This window comes from Rhincodon typus, chromosome 4, assembly GCF_021869965.1.
Source record: "Rhincodon typus isolate 14 chromosome 4, sRhiTyp1.1, whole genome shotgun sequence".
In the NCBI taxonomy this organism is placed as follows: domain Eukaryota; kingdom Metazoa; phylum Chordata; class Chondrichthyes; order Orectolobiformes; family Rhincodontidae; genus Rhincodon; species Rhincodon typus.
The window spans coordinates 53230241-53250052 of NC_063335.1; the positions used below are offsets into that span (position 1 = coordinate 53230241).

General features: G+C 37.9%; 1 long non-coding RNA gene across 1 annotated transcript; it reads left to right on the forward strand.

Annotated features, from left to right (window-relative positions):
- Positions 1-207: 207 nt before the first annotated feature.
- LOC125482962 lies at positions 208-18156 on the forward strand. Its single transcript, XR_007261968.1, has 3 exons — positions 208-356; positions 4004-4151; positions 18066-18156. It is a non-coding gene; the product is annotated as an uncharacterized LOC125482962 (long non-coding RNA).
- The last annotated feature ends 1656 nt before the right edge of the window (positions 18157-19812 follow it).

Genomic DNA, 19812 nt, shown 5'->3' on the forward strand with positions numbered 1-19812 from the left:
CCAATCGATTATAAAGAAGTAGTTAAGTAAAATAAAATACTTTCACTCACTCTGTCATCAACAAGTAACAACTTATTTATCCAATTGTAACAGTGAGCAAATTAACAGAACTACTAATAAACCAAACAATTCCCCCTTAACTATGAACTAATCCTGAATAAAACAAAATTCTAACGGTGTGCTGTTCCAATAAATACAGGTCCCACTTATATAAACAAAATTAATTTTTAAAAAATTAAAACTTAATCTCTCAAAATTACAGCCAGGATACATCTTCCGGAATGCTTTGTGCCCTCACTGCTGATCCTCAGTCTGAAACACCTTTCTCCATCAAATTCTTCTGTCAGGAATATTAGGTAAGAGTGTCGTTATACCTTTTATTTAGATGATGGTTACTCTGAGAACTTAGAGAATTCCCCCCTATCATTTTACAAACATCAAATTCTAACATCCTGCCTTCCAGTCCATGAATACTCAACCTAAGCAGACAGAGGATTTTGTTTGGCTGGTGTACTGGCTTCTGCAGGTGGGAGATCACAGGGTAAATTGTACAAATGCATTGGCATCTAATTCATTCAATAAAGGTCAGCAGTCCTAACAGCGTGCTCTATTCTTTAAAATGAATTAACAGAAACAACTGCAAGGTCAGCTGATCCTGGTGGGCCAATGTCTGAGATACGAGTGAGTACATTGGAACATCACTTTCTCAAATCTGCCATCGCATCTGTTCTCCCTGTCAACAGTCAGCAGTAATTAAGCCAATGAAACATTAAATAGAATATCAAAGTGGAATTTTTATTTTATTGCTTGATCCAATGTAAGATATGTAAGCTTTGCTATTTTAATGCTAGCAAGTGCAGTTTTATGTCAACGGATACTTTCAAGCTCTTCCTGTCAACTGACAACCATTTCATTATTTGTGTAGGGAAAGGACAAAGGTCATTCACCCTCTCAAGCCAGTTTTTGTCATTCAGTTAGGTTGTGGCTCATCTGTACTACAATTTTATGCGCCTGCCTTTGTTTCATATCTCTTCATGCTTTTAAAACAAACGTATTCACCTCAGCCTTAGCATTTCAATGCATCCAGCAACTTGAGTTTTTGGGGACAGAGAATTCCAAAATCTCTAGACCATGTGTAAGATAGACAGGTTTCTCAGTGGCACTCCTAAAGAACCTAACTTTGATTTTAAGATCGTCAGTTGGAATTTACGGGCCTCAAAGTATTTGAAGGTGGGTTCGAATTTGTGAATTAAAAACTGGTGGCCAGCTAGCTGCACTTCTGCCCAATCACCTGACCTGTTCCCCAAATTACGGAGAGAGGGTAAAGCCATCTGGCCTGTGCTTAATCTTTTTGAATGTATTCTTTGACCAATTAACTACAACGTAAAGGCACAATCCACCTTTATGGCAATTGTTTAGTTAACAAGATAAGGCGGGGCCAAGGTGAACACCCCAAGGTTTTAACTGTGTGGGTTGCTGTTAGCAAGAAAGAATTGGGAGCCTCCTATGTCATATTTGGGGCATATCTCAATCTCCTTTCAACCCTCCCACTGAGCCTAGCCTCTCTATCCGAACTCCTAACTTGGGGCAGCACGGTGGCTCAGTGGTTAGCACTGCTGCCTCACAGTGCTAGGAATCCAGGTTCAACTCCAGCCTCGGGTGACTGCCTGTGTGGAGTTTGCACATTCTCCCCGTGTCTGTGTGCATTTCCTCCAGGTGCTCTGGTTTCTTCCCACAGTCCAGACATGTGCAGGTTAGGTGGATTGGCCATGTTAAATGGCCCGTAATGTCTAGGGATGAGCAGGTTAAGTGGATTGGCCATGTTAAATTGCCCATAGTGTCTAGGGATGCGTAGGTTAGGTGGATTAGCCATGGGAAATGCAGGGTTACAGGGATACAGTGTGTGGGTGGGATGCTGTTTGGAGAGTCGGTATGGATTTTTTGGCCGAATGGCCTGGTTCCACACTGTAGAGATTCTATTCTATGAACCCCCTACTCCCTCGCTGGGGTCTGCAGCTGAGCCTGCCTAGGAATCATCTTCGCTTCTTCCTTAGGACTGTTTGTAGTCACAGCAGTGGCCACTACTCAATTCTGGAGCCACTGATTGACAGAGCTCTCAAGGGAAGGATTTCCTCCCAAATACAGGAAAAAGAAGCCCACCCTGAAACAATTAAGGCCCCAGTGTGATGTCATTATGGGTTGCTGGATTTCTGTCTGGGAGATGTTGAGAGGGAAGTTAGTGGGGGTCACATGGTCAATCTGCCTGTCCATACAATTGACATTGATAGATACAGTACTTGTACAGTTGAACCATTTATCATCTTAGAGACCAAGATTAAACCACTCTTCATCTTTCTGAAGATGTAAGTATGCAAATCAAGTTTACGCAGTGTTTCATCATAATTTTAATTATTTATGATGAATCTATAATGTATTTAGTTTTGAGTTATTTGTTTTTCCTGAGGCACAGTGCCCAAAATTGAATGGGAGTTTCTAGATGGGATCCAATTAAACTGAAAATAACTTGCTCATAGTCAATATATTCTCTCAGTTTTAGAAGCACGAGAGGAGTCTCATTGAAAGATAAATGATTTTTCTTGTTTGGCTTGACAGGATAGCTGCTGAGAGGATATTTCCCCCAGTTGAGGAATGCAATGTTTTATACACTGATATCCATATATCAAATTAGGTAGCAAAAGACCTGGAAGGTTTTATTGTTAATCTGCAAATAGTACAAATCTCAGTTTTCACCTTTCCCTTCTGATCTACTTTCCCTGTCTAGAAGCCAAAACCCAATTCAGGCAGAACCCAGCAACAATTGCACAAAAAATAGTCAATTAACACATTACAACAACTACCCACCAGGAGCTGTGTAAAAATAATAAAATAAAGTGAAACAAATGGGTGGAAATAGAGAAGGGAACTAAATTTAAATGGAGTTGGTGGGTTTGTTATGCACCCCAGCCCCAGGTACTCAGCTCTTTTATTTTAACAACCAACTCCAAATTAACAAAGGCAATTAAGAAATTACGATAAATCTACCCACCAGGGTCAGTGTAACAATTAAAATCAGAAAAGGGGAAGATACTAAATTAAAACTCAGGTCTTGAATATTTTTAATCACTTTGTTCAGATATGCTCTGAGGCAGATGACACTTAAACTCAGACTTAAGAGCTTCTTTTTGCTCTTAGATATTTTCCGAATCAACCTGTTCAGGGATGTTATTACACACCTCTGGAGAAGGTGGGATTTCACCACTGGCATCGTAGCCCAAACATAGCGACATTACCACTGTCACACAAGACCCCTCCTACTTGCTCTTTTATTTATGTTTATAAACCGATCACCAAATTGCCCAGTTAACAAATTAAAACAAATGACAAATTGCAAGCACTGCACACCAGGGGCAAGGTAACAATAATAAAAAAAAATAAAGAGAGGGTCGGAATAGAGAAAGAGGCTAAATTAAAATGGAATGAGAGGCACTAGAGAGAATCGAGGGACATGGGGAAGAGGGCAGGAAAGTGAATTTGATACAAAGGTTCAGCTATGATTTTGTTGATTGCCTCATGGGACCTTATTGCTAATCCTACTCCTGTTTATGCTCTCACATCCGTTTCCCAAACTCCTTGAGAAAAAGGCCAAAGTGCATTTTTTTTCATTACTTTTTGTATCTGTACAATTTCTCATGCTTTGTGACCATGGATCTGTAGTTGCCTTTCTGCTCATGGGTTCTGAATCTTTCATTATAGTCTGTCCTGGATCCATGGTGGCAGATCTCATGCGAGTCACTGTGAACTGTTTTTCTGATAGCATTGTCCGGTTGTTTAGTCAGGCTCTCACATACTGCAAATTTCTGCTCCCAGCTACACCATGCCTCCTAACTTAAATATGAAATATGATTTTAAATATTAAAGTATGATTTTTATGCTTTGTTTCAGAGATACGTGTGGCTCAGGAGTTTTATTCAATGCTTTAAAATATCTGCTCTCATTCTTACAGCTCCTTACCAACAATTTAGTTTATCTTTCTCAGTTCAACTCACCAAGGCTCCTTCAGCAGCATCATTCAAATGCATAACCTCTGCCCTCTAGAAGAACAAGGGCAACAACTTCTAGTTCCCCTCCAAGCAAATCACCATCCTGACTAGGTAAAATATTACTGTTCCTTTAATGTTGCTGAATTAACATCCTGGAATTCCCTCCCTAATGGCACTGTGGATGTTTCTGCACTCCAAGGACTGCAGCAATTCAAGGAGCCAGTGCACATCACCTTCTCAAAGGCATTTAGGGATGGGAAATAAATGCTGGCTGAACCAATAACATTTATATCCCATGAATAAATACAAAAAAACCGTTCATTTACTAAACACTCAAACAGTAAATACAAAACAGATTCCAGACGCATATAGTTGAACAGCGAACAATTGATCATTCCAATGATGACAAAGTGAAACTCCATTATCATCCCTGGGGCATTTAACTTGTCACATCTCATTAATCAGAGAACTTTTATTTTAATTCTTACACCTTGTTTTCTACATCCCAACCAAAGCCATGTAATAAGGCCAGCTCTAATTCTGCGCTCCTTTGCTTTTTGTAATAATTAGTGCAGAATTATATTAAATATTTACTGGAAGCCCTTACTGATAACATCTATTCATTCCCTGTTAATTGTCATATTAGTAATGTCATCAAAGTACTTAACTAGATGAGTCAGATGTGATCTTCTCACCACAAATTTACACTGAAACTAGTTCACTCATAAGTCTAAGTTTTCAGTTTCTGATGAAAAATTCAAAATTCTCGCAATTAACTGATAAAGCTGGATTATAAAAATGTGTTTGACATCATTTTTCCATTACCATTTTTAATAACTTGTAATAGCTTCATTAAGTTAACCAGTTTGTTTTTTTTATTTCCTTTGATACTTTGCCATTGTTTTTCTCTGCAGAAATGAAAAAAAAACTGTGTTAGTCTTTAATACATCTACATTACCCTTTACCACTCTGTCTCGTAATATGTTTATTTATGAAACCTGACTGTTGCTTTGCCTTGCAAATTGTTTTTATATTTGTTTTTGGACATCTTATTTTTGTTGAGTTTGCCTCCAGTAGGGTATTTTACCTCATGTGGCAATGCTTATGTTATCATCCAGAAAATGTGAACAAATATCCTGCTATTGTAAATTTGTAGCAGAGCTATTTTTTATAACTAACTATTATGCACAATATTTACATTCACAGGCCAAAAGTGTCTGAGTTAAAATTAATCTACTATATTACAACTGAAAAGCATGCTACTAGTAGCATGTTGAGCTTCAAGTGATCCCAGCATTAGGTGAAGTTTGTGATTTTTATACCCTCAGATCTCATGCTATGGGAGAATGATCATATCATGAGAATGTGCCATAAAGATATACCGACATACTGACCTCAAGGCATAACGCATTTATTTTCTGTATCCCTCTCTTGTAGTTGAGAGCTACCACATCTACTGGGCTTTCACCTTTCCTTGCTTTGATGTTAACCTTTATCAACTTGATAATGTCTCATACTTCTACTTGTTAATGATGGCAGATGAATTTCACAATGGAGCTTAGGCCTCTTTATAGTTTTATACAGTACCAGATACTTACTTTGAAGACTTCCTACTCGTAATTATACACATTATCTGTTTGGCCTGTTTTTCTGTGGGTTAATTCATTCAATTCTCTTATTCCTTTCTTGTTTGCCTTACAGAAATTTAAAACCTTGATTTATGACTCATCCTCTATAACCTAACATTAAATGCAATCAGACTATTGTCACTCTTTGCAACCTGCTACCTTAGACTGGTAACTAATTCTTGTATGGCACTCATCACTAAATCTAGTATGTTCTTGATCTTTCTAATTCTAAAATATATTATATTACAGAACTATTCCAAATGCATTGACTCCTTGATCTGTACTGCCTGCCTCATGTCGAGGTGAAAATTATACTCCAATTATACCACATAATTGTGACTACATTTCCCTGACCTCAACAGATATATATTCCTACTACATTGCTACCATCAGAATGTTAGAAGCTCCTATTCAATTTTGCATCCTTTGTTTATCCTTCACTCTTAGTTTAATGTATTCACTGCCTGATTACTCTTTCCAAAAGCCCTGGTTTCTTTTGCTGAAATTGCACCTTTAATCAATATTTCGACTCCCCCTCCTTTCCAAATTTCTTTGTCCTTGGTAAATGTTTTCTAAGCCTAGAAAATATATCTCACAATCATGCCAGTCTTGTAGTGAGATCCCTGCAATGGCTGAAATCTGATTTTTAAAAAGCTTGATTTTTAAAACTGAATTTATGTTTCTAACTTAATTGTTTTATATCAAATGTGAAATGTATTTGAAAAGAGAAATCTTACTTGGCACACTTTCCCAAAATTGCCAATATGTCATATTAATCTTTATCTCACACTTTTTAGCCTATTGTGATGTTTATTCCCCTGTCATTTCCATTTCTCTAATCAGTACTTTTTACTCCCAGTTAGCCTCTGCACAAAGACATGAGAATCTATCTGGTTCAAATGAAGAGCATTTCACCTGGTCCCCAAAATCATTCCCAATGCCATAAAACTCTGCCCTAGTCCATTTCCCCTTCCAATGTTCATTGATGCTTCTTTCCTTTCTTACACTGTTTAATCAAATTGGTGACACTGAGTAATCCAAAGATTACCCCAACCTGGGAATTTTGCTCCTTAATTTTAAATGATATGCCTTTGCAGAATGTGGAACCTATCTGCCTTAATTGATTCCCACAGAAATCACCCCATTGAGGCTGCCTGTTCACCTTTTCCGGGACATTGGTGTTCAGTCCTTGGTGTACTTATCACTGGTACACAGGAAGCAATGTAACATTCAAGACTCAGGATCATGCTTGTAAAATAATGTATCAATCCCCAATCCTCAACTGTAGAATTCCTCATAATTACCACGTCAATTATTGCAGTATATATTGTGGGTAACCAGTCAATCTTCAGTGCCATTATTTTCCCTCCCTCTGCGTTGCCATTCCTTTCCATTTCACTGGTACCTAAAAAGAATAAGAAACTTACAGCTATTAGAAAAATCCTGCCTTATAGATGATCCTATTTCTACCCTACTTGTTTCTTCCTATTTACCCTGCCAATGGTAATTAAATTTCCCTTCACCACTTTTCAACTTCCAAAATCCAATGAAGTGATTATCCTCTTCATTCATCTGCTCCAGGAACTCGTCTGCCTCCAAAATGCTGTGGAATGTTCGAGACAACAAGGTGCAGAGCTGGATGAACAAAGCAGGCCAAGCAGCATCACAGGAGCAGGCAGGCCCAAAACGTCAAAAAAAAACCCCACCTCAAGCCGCACCCCCATTTCCTACCTACTAACCTCATCCCACCCCCTTGACCTGTCCATCCTCCCTGGACTGACCTATCTCCTCCCTACCTCCCCACCTACACTCACCTTTACTGGCTCCATCCCCACCTCTTTGACCTATCTGTTTTCTCTCCACCTATCTTCTCCTCTATCCATCTTCTATCCACCTCCCTCTCTCTCCCTATTTATTTCAGAACCCCCTTCCCCTCCCCCATTTCTGATGAAGGATCTAGGCCCAAAACGTCAAGAAAAAAAAGCCTTTCTGCTCCTGTGATGCTGCTTGGCCTGCTGTGTTCATCCAGCTATGCAGCTTGCTGTCTCGGATTTTCCGGCATCTGCAGTTCCTACTACCTCTGCTGTGGAATGTTGTCTCATTAACACTCGGAAGCACACACTTCATATGGATCTAATGCTATGAGGATGAGCGATCCAAATATTTACTTCTAATAACATTGACAGAACCTAACTAAATATTTATCTTGAGCCATTGACAAGGAAATTTTGCAAGAGAAAAAGACACTAGATACATCAAAAACAATGTTGTGTCTGCAAGAAATATAATTACAGTTGAAGATATCTGATCCACAAGACTTTCAAAGAGATGTCATGTTTGTAGATAAAATAAAACTATTGAATTTTGATCCAGAAAATCAGAGAAAATATGAAATGCCTGAGGACCAACAATCTTTTGCATCTCTGTTTTGCTCTGCAACTCTTCTCATTAGAAGATATATGCTGAAAACATACTGCAATTCATCTTCACCACTTGTGGTGGATTCCTAAAGAAGGTTACAAACCTAACTTGCTGTGTCAAGAAAGATAATTATGTTGTTTATACCAGACCTAGCAAGATTTCTCAGTGTCAAAAGTGTGTGTATGCACCTAATTTTGAGAACAGAATACTATTCTGGACAATTCATGAATAATCCTTTTCTCCGGAGTTAAATTGTTGCTTGCACAGTACTTAAAGATAATACTTGACAGAGTTTTAGTGTTTTTGCCTTTCCTCAAATTTTTATGTGTGTAATAGCGTTTAGGAAGGTTAGTTTTATGTGTATTTGCCTCGTCTAAATCTTTTTGTCAATGAGCTTTCCAGCCTTGTTTTGGATAGAAAAAAAAGGCAAGTTATTATTTGTTAACTAAGGAAACACAGTTAACATGTTTCTAAAACTAAACTAAATATAGCCTGAGCCTACGTAATTAATTATATCATTGCCCTGCTAAAATTGAAACCTTGCTATGACCAGTGGAAATGAGAGACCAGGAATGGAATCAATGGACCTCTCCAACCTTAGTCATAGCAGCACTTTCTCTACATGTTACTTGAGTCGACATCATGCATTCCACACAAATAACCTTTGACTTTAATTATACCGCAGTGAGTTTTATTTTTCATCCAAATGGTGTTTTAAGCTTGCATTTTTAAAATGTTATTTATTTTCTCTCACTCTAATACATTACTTTTACTTAAGGTATTGAAAATTTCTTTCCTGCCCTTTGAGGGAAATATATGGTGATAACTATAAATTAGAAATATATGTTTTATGTACCATTGCCAGTTAAAATGCACCTAATCAACTCCCTTTAACAATATTTTAATGGCTTCATTTCTGGTTGGTGTACCAAGACTGCTGCAATTGACAAGTTGTGAAATGGAGACAGTCTGACTATATTATAGTCTCCATCGACCCTCCTTGGAAATGATTAAAACTAAATAGGCTAATCTTAGGACAATAAAAAAGAATCATGAGTTGTAGGAAGCATGAAATAAAATGTAGATCATTCCCACTAATGCTCTGAAATGCAAGCATTCTTTGTCTAATGTTATCTGCCAACTTTTGTTTTGAAGCAGAAAACATATAATAATTGCTACTGAATAAGACACTGCCAGTTAAATGAGTGAATATTCCCAGACTGAAAGTCCTTCTGTATTTTTGTGCTGACAGAAACCCTGAGCAATAATGCAAGTTGTTTAAATCAGCAGAAGTTGAAATACATTTAGTAAGTGTGAGGTCTGTGAATAGTAAAATGCATCTTCAGACAAACTGCGTGAAAGCTATAAAGTGATTGAAAAATCTAAGATGACACATTATCATTTGTGTTGTTCTCTCTAAATCTTGAATATCCATTGGTAATAATATTTTGAGTAGAAGTAGAAGCATACAAAATTTATTGGCACAGAAGACAGCAATTTTGAAATGTTATTTATGGAATATTTTTCAGATTTCCAAGAACTCAGCTTCGTCATTAAATATAAAATTGTACTTAATGTTGATAGCTACCTTCGGATTGTTGCACTTAAAAAAGATAATACATAGGACCTGGCCAATAGTTAGAATTCTAATTAAAGAAATTATTTCTACCACTGGCATTGATGTAGTGGTAAAAATTCCATGATGTTTGAATAATTACATTTTTAAGATTGAAGAACTGAGAACGCTGTCTTGTTTAATTCTGTCAGGGTACTCATACAGAAGAAGTCCTCCAGTTCCTGCAGGCTCAGTTATATATTACACTTTATCAAGTGCATCTGTGAAATGTTCCTGACTGAAACACTGAAGTTCAGCTCTTTGTTCTGATACATAATAATATATCTACACAACACAGACAGCAATATGTAACCAGTACGATTACTTTTGGAGAGCCAGGGGAGTATTTGTTTGCTTTTATACAGAGATACAGGAGTTCAGTGATTGTGATATAGGATTAATGCAGAGAAGCTGAGTTAAAATCCAAACAAAGCAATTAGACAATTTCAGTTTTAAGGTAAATCCAGAAATACAAATGTAATTACCTTGTTGCTGCCAGACTCTCCTAAAAACCAACAGCTTATAGATGTCATACCCACTCTGGTCAGTATGTGATTCTAGGGCCATATAAATATACTTTTGATCAATGTTCCCTGTATATTGTTCACCTTGGTGCCAAACTGCAAAATGAAAATTTCCACTTAGGCCACATACAAGTTGTCTCCTTCAACTCATTGAGCGTTTAAGCAGCAGGCATAAAAAAAGACACTGCACACGTAAACTAACCCTGTGCACACTTCAAATGAAGAATTTAAGGTAACTTGGCTCCTAACTGTCTGAAATTGTATCAAATTACTGCAAAACATACGGATTGCTGAGGTTCACCAAGAAAACTCATAATTACCCTTACAAAGGTGACTAGGAATGGCAATTAATTATGGTCTTCCAGTGATGTCCACATTTAGAATGAATACAAACATAAGCATTTATGCTAGTATGAATTAAGAAGATGAAATTTGTCAATGTGTTGTTTCACCTCCGTTTGCTAAGCCAGCTAGCTGATCCCATTGAGAACCTATGAAGGATGTCCTCTTATGTTGATTATCCTGAAATCAGTTTGACTTGGTGATAGGATACTCACTTGTCATCAATATATACTTGGAAAATTACTAGCAGAGTACCCGTAACATTTTCATGTGCGTTAACATATTTTCCCCACTGCCAACATGCTGGAGTATAAATCTTATAGCTTCTGCACTTACATAGAAAGTCCCATGATAGCTGTTCGACAACTGCACAGCCTAATATTGTATTGTACAGTATGGACCACAATGATTTCTGTGCTGTGTTAAGGCAATTGATTTGAGTGTGTGTCAATATTCTTATGATAAGGATGGGGGAAATCGATAAGTATTCCCATTCCTGACTTACCAATGATTTCTTAACAAAAGTATGAGAACTAAGATTGGACTTAGCTGTTATACCCTCTAAAGTCAGATAACCATTTAGAAATCATAGTCCAGGCACAAACATGAGGTGGAATGACTTGGATGGCATATTGATTAAGAACTGACACCAAGGGGAACATACCCAAAACAAGTTAGTGCCTTTTAGAGAGCACAGGACAACATTGAAAGGGGGATGCAACTGATGGTTTTAATTGTATTACACACATTAAGTCGATTAGCTGAGGGATTTTGGAGCTTTATAACAGAATGCATCTGTGAAAAATTACCAAGAAAAATTGTAATGCCTCCCCAGTTGTCACTTGATACGGTAAGGTTGCATTTCTCAAGAATATCATAAACCACATGATTCTCCCTCTTCCTTCATTGTTTCTTTCAACACTAAGAAACTGTATTTGTTTCCACAGATTTGTCTTTGATGTATTTTTTCGTGCCAAAACTTGGAAGTGGCTTTACTGTTAAGTATTCAGGTCAGCAGTCTCTGGAGCCTAACAAAACTAGATTGAGTCAACCCATCTATAACATTAATATAGCATTTGTCTTACTTAAATATTAGAACATATTGCCCAGTAAGGAACCTATGTCAAAATATTTCAAAGTACCATTTTTGGTGAGATAACTAATATAGACCAAAGAAAGAAGTGTTCAGTTTGAGAAAAAGGAACCTGCAAAACCCCCTGGCAGGAAAGAAAACCCCACAAGTTCCTAGCTTATAACTCATTACTACTTAAATTCTATGCCTATAAAAAATTGCCATATACATACAAACAGATACAGAAAAACATGAATAATGCAGTTGGGGAAGAAACAAAAAAAAAGAAGCATAGTTCTGGCACGAGTCCAGTTACAGGCATCAATGAGTTGTTATCCTTCAGTTTCGATCCAATTCTGTTGTACTGTTTGTCAAGGACATGAGGTTGTAGACAGAACAATTCTCAACCTTTCATTTGTTGGATGAAGATTTACCCTCCAAGTGTGCCTAAAGTCGGTTTTACCTTTTTCTTTTCAAGAAGGAAATTTGTAGAGAGAGAAGCTAGGTTTTGGAATGACCTTTTACTTTTCCACCCATTGAAAGGAAAAAAGAAATATTTTCTTCATCACAGGCTAGATGTTTTTGCTGTATTGTCCAAATTGAAAGCTATAGCAATTCTTCTAGAAACCAATCAAGAAGTTTTTTATTATCCTGAATATACACAGCTGCTCCTGGATGGAAAAACAAATTAAAAGTCTGTCACTGGACAAAACTGTCCTGGACACACACCGGTAGAGCTGAACTGTTTAGCCTCCTTCCCCTAGTGCTTGAGTAAAGCCTCATTGTAGTTACAAACAAAATGATTTCCAATAATTTGTTTTACCTTTATTAAAACTACAACATATTCTTCCACGTGCCCTTGTTTTAAAGCAGTAACTTTTCCCATTTTTAAGTCCATAGTCCAAAAAGTAAAAGTGTTCTTTACAGCCTCATCTTATCAACACCAGTTAAAAAGCAAAAAAAAAGGTAAACCTGCTCCAGTGGACTTGGTCCACTCTGCAGAGGATACTGCTCTGCCTCATGGTTCTGTAACTGCCATGCAGAGATCATGGGTATTCACAAGAATATGACCACAAGGTCAATGTCAGGGATAGTTAAGTTCACTCCAGATGCAGGATAATGATGCCGTCCCATGTTGCCTCACCTACTATTCCCTGCGATTTGCTGAGCTCCAAGATGTGGAAAAAGAACCAGGAGCAACACTGATCATCTCATTCTTAATGAATAGTAAAATAAAAGCAAGAAAATAGTTAAAATTATGCCAGTCATTCTGGGAATCATCAGCTTTTATTCACACATCTGATATCAATCCACCAACCAGATAGATGGAACATCAGGACAAATGAAACATAAGAAAGACTTGAACACTGACCAAACTACTGGGGACTTTGGTGTCCATGTACCTCAAAGGCACATACAGCATGTACTCCTAAGTGGAAGACCAGGAACAACCCAGAATACAATTGTGGCTTTAGATCCCAGTCCATGAAACACATAACACCAATAAATTTGTTCAATTATAGGCAGCACCTTAATTCTCCACTCGGCATCTAAGAATCCAATCAAGTAGCTAACCAGAAGGAAAAGCTAACAAGATATGTGGTCAACACATCCTGATCTAACTCATAGTTAACACAGTGTAGAGCCGGAGAAACACAGCAGGCCAGGGGAAGAAGGATCCCGACCCGAAATGCCAACTTTCCTGTTCCTCTGATGCTGTCTGGCCTGCTGTGTTCCTCCAGCTCTACACTGTGTTATCTCTGACTCCATCATTGCCAGGACTATCTCTGGTCTAACTCATTTTGTATATTTCAAAATAGCACTCTGACATGCCCAATACATTGATTTCCAAGTATTACTGCCTATTTTTCCATTGTTTTTTCCTCCCCCTGGTTGGCCAAACCAGATATAATTTCCCATCACACGAGTGTACTGTTCACTTGCACATGGATGAGTTTAAAGTTTCATCTTTCTGAAACCTGCTAAGATTCACATTTGAAATAATGCTGACCATTTCTGGTACCATCCACAATGATCTAAAGGCAACAATGGCACAGAAAATAAGGAAACTCTAGAGGTGTAGTATTAAAAATAGTTGATAACACAAACACAACACATAGAGAGGAATGAAGAACAATCAATCATTTCATTTTATGGGGAATTAGATTATTAATTTGTACCAGGATTGTCCATATACATAACTTGCCACTCTGGACATAGTGTCAAACAGAATAAATCTAAAACCACTTGAGTATTTAACATACTTTCTGGAAATTCAAACCAATACTGGAGTATGTGATGATTGCCATGAAGCTTATAATCACATGTACCAAGACTTACATCAGTAATAATAACTATTTCAAAAATTACAATGAGAAGTAATTTATTTCTGATATATTTGCATCATTCTTGTATCAAAAATTTCTTTTTAATACTGTGGGCCCACAATTTTTGCCTTAATGAAAACCAGTAGAACATTTGCTTTTCTCCATAATTAACAACTCCAAATGAAAGCACTGGGCTATGTGCCTTTTGTTATTTCAGGGTGTGCTCTTTCATTGGCTAGTTATTAATCAAGAAGAAAATTGACAATCTCATTAAAGGAGGATTTCCACCCTCCCTATTGCTTTGATTGTTCTTGTGGTTCAAAGTGCAAATTAATAAATCTACATACTTTTAATATGGGTATTTTATTTTAAAGGGATTTCATGTAGGTAGTACGCAGTATTTGTGTGATTCTCTTAAAGCTGTGCTGACAGCAACTGAGAAATTTGATGATTCAGCACTCATAATTTGGGCAGAAAATGACCATAAAGATATCAATGATGGAGGCTGCACATATTTTCAGAGCTCAGAATAAAGAAACTGGAGAAATAGAAGCTGAATTGAGCCATTCACTAAGATTATAGCTGATCTTTATTCGGTCACTATTCTCGATTCCTTTAGTTTACAATATCTATTGATCTCTGACCGGAGTACACTCAATGACTGAACAGTCACAGTTTTCTGAGTTCAGAATGTCAAAGGCTTAGAAACCTTTGGATGAAGGTGTTTGTCCCCATGTCAATCCTAAATGACCAATCTCTTATTCTGAGTTAGTGACCAGCTAATTCTAGATTTCCCCAATTAAAGGAAACATACTCCTAACATCTATCCTGTCAACCCCTTTAAAAAGCTGTATGTTTCAAAGAGGTCACTCCTTGTTCTTCTATATGCTAAATTCTTTAATCTTAACCCCATCAATCTCTCTGCCCAGGACAATCTCCTCACACCAGGAACCAGTTCAGTGAATCTTTCTTATACTCCTTCTCAGGCAAATATACCTTTCCTCAAGCAGGATAGGAGAAAAAAAATGTGCACATTACACCAGGTGTGGGCTGTTCCTATAACTGCAGTATCAATTAATAGCATCATATAATCCCTACAGTATGGAAGCAGGCCATTTGGCCCTTTGAGTCCACACTGACTCTCCGAAGAACATCCCACCCAGACCTACTCCCCAGACTACTCCTGTAATCCTGAATTTCCCATGGCTAATCCACTTAATCTGCCTATCCTTGGACACTATGGGTAAATTAGCATGGCCACTCCACCTGACCTGCATAACTTTGGTCTGTGAGAGCAAGCTGGAGTACCCAAAGGAAAACCATACAGACATGGGGAGAATGTGTAAACTGCATATAATTAGTCGCCTGAGCTGGATCAAACCTGGATCTCTGGCACTGTGAGTCAGTAGTGCTAACCACTGACCCACTCTGCCACGTTTACTTTTAAGCTCCAGTCTCTTTTTAATAAAGGTTAAAATAGTAACATAAGAAATAGGAGCAGGAATAGGCCATCTAGCCCGTTGAGCCTGCTCTGCCATTCAATAAGGTCTTGGCTGATCTTTTCATGGACTCAGTTCCACTTATCTGCCCGCTCTTCATAACCCTTAATTCCTCTGGTGTTCAAAAATCTGTCTTCGCCTTAAAAACGTTCAACGATGTAGCCTCAACTGCTTCACTGGGGGGGATTTCCACAGATTCACAACCCTTTGGGTGAAGAAGTTCATCCTCAACTGAGTCCTAAATCTACTCCCCCTTATTTTAAGGCGATGCTCACTAGTTCTAGTTTCACCTACCAGTGAAAACAGCCTCCCTGCTTCTATCTTATTTATTCCCTTCATAAATTTATAAATCTTCTTAGTTATCCATTCTGCCAGGGTAGGTGAAATCATCTTCTCTCTGCTACCTCACATTTAGTCTATCTCTGATATTGTACTCACCTCTCACCAAAACTCATCCTCTACAATTTTTGTTCCATATTGTAAACCATATTTGCATGCAGCGTCTTCCCTCAATCACTTTTATCCACCCTGTTCCCCCATACTACTATCCCATCCTGCCCTTTACACTTGCTACTCACTCACTTGTGTCACCTCAATACATTTTCCCACCCTCACCAACATTAACAGCTATGTCAGCCACTTTCTTCTCACTCAGTCTCTTTCCTTGCAGAAGACAATGGTTTAACGTAGCACAGAGAGAGCCAAGATGGATAGTGGAGTCTCTGAAATTTATTTCCTCAATCCAACTGAGAGAGGATCCTTGAGGTCATGGAGGCCTGATGCTAAGACCAACCAAGCAGGATTCAATGTTAAGTGCTCACTTTAGCAGCACTATAAATGTATTCTTAATATGCCCAAGCTTCAACCCCTATTTCACTCATAATTTATTCATTTGTCTTCTACATACAACAGTGACATCTGCACAGTCTCTTCCCTGAACAAAGTAGCTCTTCCAGCCAACACTTCTGCCTCTACCTCGGAGAAAGAAATCACAGACTATTAAGAGGAGGCAGCGGTAAGACTGTCTTCTGAATTCCCTCTCTGAGCCCGTTAGTTAGATCAGAAATGAGAGCACTTTCTGGTGTGCACGTCAATGACCTGTCTCTGTAGCTGGCCAAGGAAACAATGCTGCTGACAGCTGACACTCAGAGATCTGTCAGAGACCAGCAACCTGTTCTGCCCAAGGCACGAGAGGACCCCGTGTTGTTGAACATTAATAACTTCATCAAAATGCTCAGGCTGACACAGGAGTAGCAGGCAGTTATATCAAAGAGACTCAAGAAACTGGATCCAAAATTGGAGATGTCCTGTAATGCCATTTGACCATGCAGACACTGACACGGGCAGGTTGGTGTTTGTCATAGAGAGCCAGGTCCAGTACACTCAGTGTTTTCTGGATATATGCATAGATCTGTACTCCATCACTCTAGCCATTGATGTTCAACACCAACAGCGAGGCAGCAGTGGGATGAGGGACTTTACAGTCACTCTAGGTGCACCTTCCTCTCAAGGAAGCAAGCAGCTAGAGGGTATCCAGGCAGAGAAGGAAACATGTCCTCACATGATACTCCAGCAGTGCCCTCAGTCTTCATCTTACCTGCAACCTCAGCCACACAAGCCCTCACCCACCTGCCACACTATCCATTCTCCCACCGAGCTTCAACCTTACTCCCCCTCATCTACTAACCTTACATATTTGTCTTCTATCAGCAGGTTATCTTTTCACTGTACTTAGGTACATATGGTAATAATAAACCAAATCAAATTAAATGTTTTGGGGCCTTTAATAGCCAGAGCACTGCAATTACTGCTGTAAAAATGGGACGTGGCTCGACATGGTTTGGTCTTCAGCATTGATTCTGTACTGCACAAAAAGTCGTCCTGAGCAGGCTGCTGCTATATTCCTGAAGAAGTACAAAATGGAACTCCAGGTCAAAAACATGGAACTCTGGAAAGATTGATCCAAAAGGACTTAAATTGAAAAAATATGCTGTTGCCACACATTGGAAGATTTGGCCCAATATATTTTCCTATCAGTCATAAAGGTCACTCGTAATGGAACACTCCATTTGCTAAAAAAGTGAATAGTGATAATTTGGCAGAGTTTGGTAACAATGTTTGGAAGCAGAAATAACAGTTACATAGCTGTTCACTGAGCAGAGAGCTTGCTACAACAAATACAGGACAGAAGGAACTACCCATGTTACAAAGTAAACTATTTTCAGTTGGTCAACAAAGCATATATCTCATTACATATGACTGAATCATTATTAAATTAATAGAAGGTTTGCATTGGTTACTGGTAAAGTTTAATGTTCAAGTTATGTTTAAGGATTTTTTTGCATTTTAGAAAGAAATCATTGAGTCATGCTTCATCCTCATTATTATGAAGGGGAGTGATCGGTGTATTAAAAATTGTATTGTGTATTTCTTCCACTTAAGTTGGCTATACCCGTATTAGTAGAGGGATTGTAGAAGGAGAATAAGGAATCTTATGTTTTAACAGCAGGTGTAGTACTTTTACTATTTCTTCCCATATTTACACATCCACCACTCAATTTAAACTCCCTTCTGTTTCTCTCATTATATCCATCCAGGAGAAACTAAGACCAAGTTACTACTAGAAATCTTCAACACTACAACAGGCTGAACAGCTGAATATTTGAATTATTTCACAAACAAGTGAGGGAAAAATCCAACAAAGTTTGTTTAATCAACAAGGGATTTTAATGGATATTCAATTGAACGTAGGTAGCACTCAGAGTAAAGGGAGTCTGGAATTCCTGAAAGTATTAACGGATGCCATTATCAGCAGTGATACCCGACAAAATGCTGTCCCATAATTGGAATGTTTAGGCATGAGTTAAAGAAAAGGTTCAACAACTGAAGAGCAATCATACACTCCTAAATTTCTGGCCAAGATACAGAAAATGAACGAGCAACTGTGTTTTTAGACCATTAAACTGCAGGGTCTCAGGTTCCTGGAGGATGCACACACAAGTAAAAGAATGAGGTGGAATACAGGAAAAGTGGTGGTGCAGTACCTGATTGGTACAGGTTAGAAATGATGATGTAGAGATAGAATAGATGACATGGAATTGTGAGAGTTGCAGTGAATAATGTGGACCAGATTCAATGACAGGAAGGAAAAATAACATATACCATTAGAAATAAAACAGACATTACAATGGAGTGCATTGCCTGCAACAAGGAATCAATACAAAGAAATTATCAGAGGTGCGGATCTTGACTTTATGTGGTTGTATGACATGGATGATAATTTGCAACTCATTTTAGATTTCTCCTTTAAAGTATATAAAAATCAACTGGACAGTGTGAAAGAGAACTATTAAAAAAAGCAAAAACAATTGAAGTAAATGGTCGGTTATTGGCAGAGTCACTTAGAGAAAAGGCTACAAAAAACAAAAGAATATAGAATTGATTGATTTCTGAAACAAAAGGTAAAGTTAGTGAAGATGCGGTCAAGGCTGAAAAATGAAATCAGCTCTTTTTTTTTCACATATTGATGAGTGAAGGCCAGTAAGAGAAAATAGCAAGAACCAGATGAAAACTTTCATTTGGACAGAGAGAACAATATAATTACAGCTGCTGGCCAAATGCTTGAAAAGAATCCAAGTAGATAAGACACCTGAAACTGATAATATTTATCTGCTATCTAGTCAGGAACTCAAGAATGATCAGTAAGTGATAGGAAAGTAGAGAATGGGACAGAGAACATTAGTGTCCCTATTTGTAAAGTGATTGCCCAGGGTAGGGGGAATCTTTGTTGGATGGGGGTGTTGAAGTAATGTAATCAAAGTAACTATTGATAATTTGAGCTCACATTGTTCTATGGAAAAATTCTACAATTAATTTTCAAGAAAAACATTGAGGAAGACATTGGGAGACTTAAAGTAGTACGAGTCAACATTGAGTTACAAACAGAAAACCAAATCAGGTATTTGGTAGAATGCTTTGTTGCATTTCCAAACAATGTCTTTAAAAGTGAAGATCTAGGTATGAAGATTGATTCCTTTCTCCTGTGCCTTGTAAGGCATGGCAACAATAGAAATTTGATGCAGAACTATAATTTTTTCAAAACTGTGTTGCACAAGCTCAGTGAACCTCCATTAAAATTATTTAGATTTCCAAATAATCTTGTCACATGGTTAAATCTCTGATCTTTGACACATGGATTAGAGGGAAAATACAAATAAGCAGGAGTCAGAGAAAGGAGGAGTTCTATTGAAAACCTTTTCAGGATTGGAAGAGTTCACTCAGATATTTAAAGCAATATTTTAAAATTGAGAACTCCAACCAAATTTCAATATGTAGTAGGCAAGA